This window comes from Salvia hispanica, chromosome 1, assembly GCF_029641045.1.
Source record: "Salvia hispanica isolate PSC_SH4W2 chromosome 1, Shi_PSC_v1, whole genome shotgun sequence".
Lineage (NCBI taxonomy): Eukaryota > Viridiplantae > Streptophyta > Magnoliopsida > Lamiales > Lamiaceae > Salvia > Salvia hispanica.
The window spans coordinates 15,427,928-15,432,902 of NC_142692.1; the positions used below are offsets into that span (position 1 = coordinate 15,427,928).

Here is a 4,975-nt window from a genome sequence, read left to right on the forward strand (position 1 = left end):
TCAGTTCCGATTCCGATTCTAGGATTTATGAAAATTTAAAACCAGTTAACCGATCAACCAGTCCAGTTAAAACCGGAACCGGCCGAATAAACAGGCCTAACTACTTTTCATGACTGATTTCTTTTTTAAATGGAATTTTATATAAATATTAAAACGTGGTATTAAGTAATTGTTTATCCATAAAAAATTGAACCGTTGAGCAAAATAAAATTCGAACCTAAACAGTATACATCACTAGCTTTCTACATACTTCTAGAGGGAAGAAAAGCACCCATCCATGAGAACAATAATCCCCTTCTTTACTGATTTTTTCCAATATCAAAAAGTTCTCAAATTTAAGGATCAAACAATAATTAGCATACATAAACATGAGAGGCACCTGGCTCTGCAGAAATTTATGGTAATAATATGCAAATGTAGTTTCTCGCCATTTTAGTAGTAAGTATACAAGCAAATAATGCCACACTCATTTAGTAACAAAAAACTACCCTTTTTCTGTACAAATTGTAAAAATTAGGAGTTGCATTTGAACCTGCTGTAAAAATCTTCCTACACCTTCTTCCTGATCAACTCCATCAAAAAACTAACCTTTTTCGTCGCCCCGAAAACATACAAAGATATTCTCATGCCCTGGGGTTTCTGGCCCCATCGTTCGAGCTTCCAGAGTTCCGGAAAAGCAAGGGACAAAACAAATTGTATTCTTCTTGTATAACTATACGATGATGATGATGAGGCTCGATGGCTCCCTACATGTTCGAGTTGGAGGAATTGTTGAGAGGGAAACAGGTCTCTTCGCTACCAGTGCTCCACAAAAAGTTAGCGTATCTAGAGGCGAAGTAGGAGTTATGGGGCTCGAGCGCCATAGCTTGTAGGTAGGTCTCCTCGGCTGCCAAATAGTCCTTCCTCACTGTCCATAGGAAGTTGGCGTATTCACTGAAGGATTCTCCATCCGGTGGTGTTACTTGTACTGCCCGCCTGAAGCATTCCTCGGACCTGTTCAACATGACGTGAGAACTAGCAACAACAAAATAAAGCCGTAGAGATTAGGTTTATGAGGTGATAACTTTGGATGAGAGATTAGATTGGAAACCCGGTATCTAAAGGATGAGTACATGATTAAACAAGGCTTGAAATAATTGAGACAGCTATAGAAAACAGATTGAGACAGTCAATGTGGTGTGATATCATGAGAAATAAAACAGAAGCAAAAGATCACCTCTGATAGTCGCGTGCCACAAGATGCAGAAATCGTGCATAGTTGCATAGCAAGAGTGCATTATTAGGTTCGAAAGATAATTTAATCTGGTACAAGAGGTCTTCCCTGAGAAAATCATCATAGCTATCGTTCTCGATCTCCACAGCCGCGGGTGAAACAAAATGTTTCATGGTGTCATGATCCACGTCCACGCTTTCCCTCGTCTTCTTAGCCTCTTCAACCATCGAGTCCCACAACAACATCTCTGCCATGCTCCCAAACTCATCAGTTGGATAAATGCTCGGACTCCCCAAACCACCCTCGGTCTTCTCCTCCTCCATAGACAACGACGAGCTAATCACTTGATTCTGCTGCCCTTGCCTATGCTGGAGAGGCTCCACCAGCAACGGGGCCTCCCCCCCTATCGCGGTGTTGTGGGAAGTCGAATGTACACTGAAATTAGCCAAGAGCACCATCACGTGCAGCATCAAAGCCGGTGTCCTCGAGAACACCTGCTGGAACAGCCACACAAATGAGAAATGCAACTCCTTCTGCACCTTAGACGTGATCACATCTAAATCCTCATCACACATAGCTTCCCTCATGTGCAAGGCACAGCTTTGCAGCTCAACGATGATGAACACCATCGAGGCAAAGGCCGCCTTCACTGAGCAAGAGCCACCCGCCTCTGCCTCCTCGGAGCCACCAGTAAGCCCTCCTCCAGCTGCAGCTTCTTCTTGATCATCCTAAGAGAGAGGGGAATGTCCAAACTATTTGCCTTCTGTTCAACCATTGCCCAAGCAGCCGTTTTCTTATCCGGCCACTCTGGGAACTCCGGTCTGATCCCTAGCATCATTGGCTCCAAGAAATCAAAATGTGATTCCAAGAACGAGTCTTGATCCCTCCCACCTAGCCTACTGGTGTTGTTAACGCTATTGTTTAAAATTGCACAGTGCTGCTTCTTCCGCCTACACCCTTCGTCATCTCTAGGGCTATTCGACATCTTGGCCGATGCATCAACGTGAAACGAGGGCTTATCATTAAGATTCAAGCTGCAGGAGCGCCTAATGCTGTCACCCCTCGAAATCTTGCTGAAAGACCTCGATTTCAAGAGGGTTTTAGAGGCGAAAACGAGGGGTAAAGGGCCATCGATATCAGAGGTTCGAAAACGGGAGGAGGAAGCAGGTTTGAGTAACATAATTTTTGCTAGTCCCACAAGGAACAAAGGTGAGAAGAGTTAACAAAGCAGATTGCAAAAGTAAGGCAAAAGGCTGAGCACAAAGACAAGAATTGGGGCCAACAATTGGAGGAAGAGAAACAGTCAAAATCAGACAACATAAAGCCCGTGAAAATAGGGGCTTTTCGATCCCATGGAGGATATGAAAACAAGCAAAAAAGAGAGATCTTGAATTCACAACCTGTGACATAGATATGCAAACAAAACTAATTAATTAATTAATTAATTTGGTATTAATCAAGCTATAAAATATCAAGAATCAAGATGCATAAAGATCCTTCCTGTTTAAAATTTCTACACCACAATCGCAATGCAATGAAACCAATGCCCAATAAAGCAATTGGCTTAATAAGAATGAATTCACAAACCTCAAACTTTACAAACTACAACTTCGTTATATATGAATGAATTCAAATTATATACAACTAAAAGAGAAGGGATTAAAAAAGATTGGATTTTGCGAAAAGGGAACTCACGGGATTCGGATAAACTGCGCTGAAGCGTGGAAATTTGAGTAGAAAAGAGTAGGATGAAAAAAGCTTATCGTGGAGATATATAAAAAGAAATTGGGGGAATATGAGAAATAGAGGAAAAGGGAGATGAAAAGGGAAGAATTGGATGAGGGATACAAGGATAGGAGGATAGGAGAAGACGATATTTAGTAAGCACCAAAAAATCTAGAGTTGCGCTTTTATGATTAGTAGTGGGGCAGCTTCATAAATGGCGGTTTGCAACTGGAATGTCGGTTAAATTTTAATTTTTTGCTTTCCTCTTGATTTTTATTGAGATAAATATCGTTAATCGATTTGCATTTGCAGTGGCCGAGCACGGCGTGCTCGAGGTGTCTAAGGGGACTATACACGTTTACAGTACACCTGTCGACTAGAAAAATATAATTATATTACTTAATCTTTTTTGTCTATGTCTAACTATTAGATTTAATTATATTACTTAATTTGTCCCACGTTAAAAGTCACTTTGACTTTTTTTTACTCTTTATATTATTTTTTCTCTTACTTTATCATTTCTCGACTTTAACTATTTATTTAGAAAAGTTAACTGAACTCCTAATGACGGACGGATGAAGTATTGAATTTGAATTATATATATTTATTTTCAAATTGTCATTATCTATTTTATGAATGTATCCTACTATTTATGAATTGGTGGAGTATATGTAATATTTCTTGATATAATTTCTATGTTTGAACGCGTCATTTAAGTTTTTGAACTCTCATGCATTATTTCTAGATTTTGTAATTTAATACTCCTTCCGATCCCTTAAATTTTGTCGCTTCTATTTCTATTCGTCTCACAAAATTTGTCACATTTTATTTTTTTATTGGTTTTGATAGTGAATATATATTTGACTAACTCATTTTAACTCACATTTTATTATAAAACTATTATATAAAAGTAGGACTCACTCTCTATTAACTTATTCAACTCACTTTCCATTACATTTCTTAAAATCTATGTCTGATCAAAGTGTGACAAATTTAAGGAACGGAGTGAGAGTATATTTGAAATTCCAAGGGGTGTAAATGGATCTAAACATAATTTCTCTGACAAAAATAATGAAACCTTCAAAAATCTTAAGGCTATAGGCAAAAGAGAGTAATGAGGTTCGTCTGGAATGTTAATACTCCCTCCTCCTCCATTAAGAGTCCTATTTCACTGTTTTACCATAAATGGTAAGTAGGTCTCACATTCCACCAATTATTGCACTTACATTCTAGTATAAAACTACTACATATAAAAGCATCTTCAAGAGGAGAGGCAAATAGAGAGATAAAGTCATATAACTATCATATTTATCTTTTTTTTCATGAATAGATGATATACCTTTTTCATTTACATTTCCTTCTTGGAGATGTTCAGTTATTTAACTCACTTTTCTTTATATTTCTTAAAACTCGTGCCTAAACCAAATAGGACTCCTAGTATTCAGGTGGAGCTGAGATATTTAACTACCATAACTGCAAAACATGCATGAAGGCGGGATATTACGTAAGAACACGTAACAAATATCAAAATAAACTAAACAAGATCACAAATTATTATTCCCATAGTTATCTAACCTTCCAAATGAAGGATTTCTTAGGAACACAAATTCGATAAATTTCCAAAAATAATTTAGATTAGATAGTATCAATTTAATCAATGTCGAAAAAAGAAAATAGGCAGGCAGAGCATATGCTGGCACCACCCGCAATAGTAGTTAACCTGCTGTAATAGAATTTGAATTTAATACATACCTATATCTATAAATAGCATAACTTTCGAGTTTCGACCATATTTTCCTAAACTCCCTCTCTTTTTTTTCCGCAAAGTTACAAGAGTGATTGCAATGCAAATGCAAATGCAAGCTCAGAGGCAGTCTCCGCTGCTGTGGAGGGTATCTACGGCGTCAGCCGCTGCCGTTTCTCGAAGAATCACGTTCCGCCTCCGTACATTCCAATGCTCTTCTTTCAGATTCTACAAGATTAAGCGCTGTTTGCTTATTAATTTTTTAATTTTTGTGAATTGTAGAGGTGGATGAG

General features: G+C 38.2%; 1 pseudogene across 1 annotated transcript; it reads right to left on the reverse strand.

The window, feature by feature from the left end:
* Positions 1-384: 384 nt before the first annotated feature.
* LOC125223152 (uncharacterized) lies at positions 385-3,094 on the reverse strand (annotated as a pseudogene). Its single transcript, XR_016134551.1, has 3 exons — positions 2,909-3,094; positions 1,217-2,613; positions 385-993 (listed from the first exon to the last, which is right to left on the reverse strand). The product of XR_016134551.1 is annotated as an uncharacterized LOC125223152 (transcript).
* Positions 3,095-4,975: the final 1,881 nt, after the last annotated feature.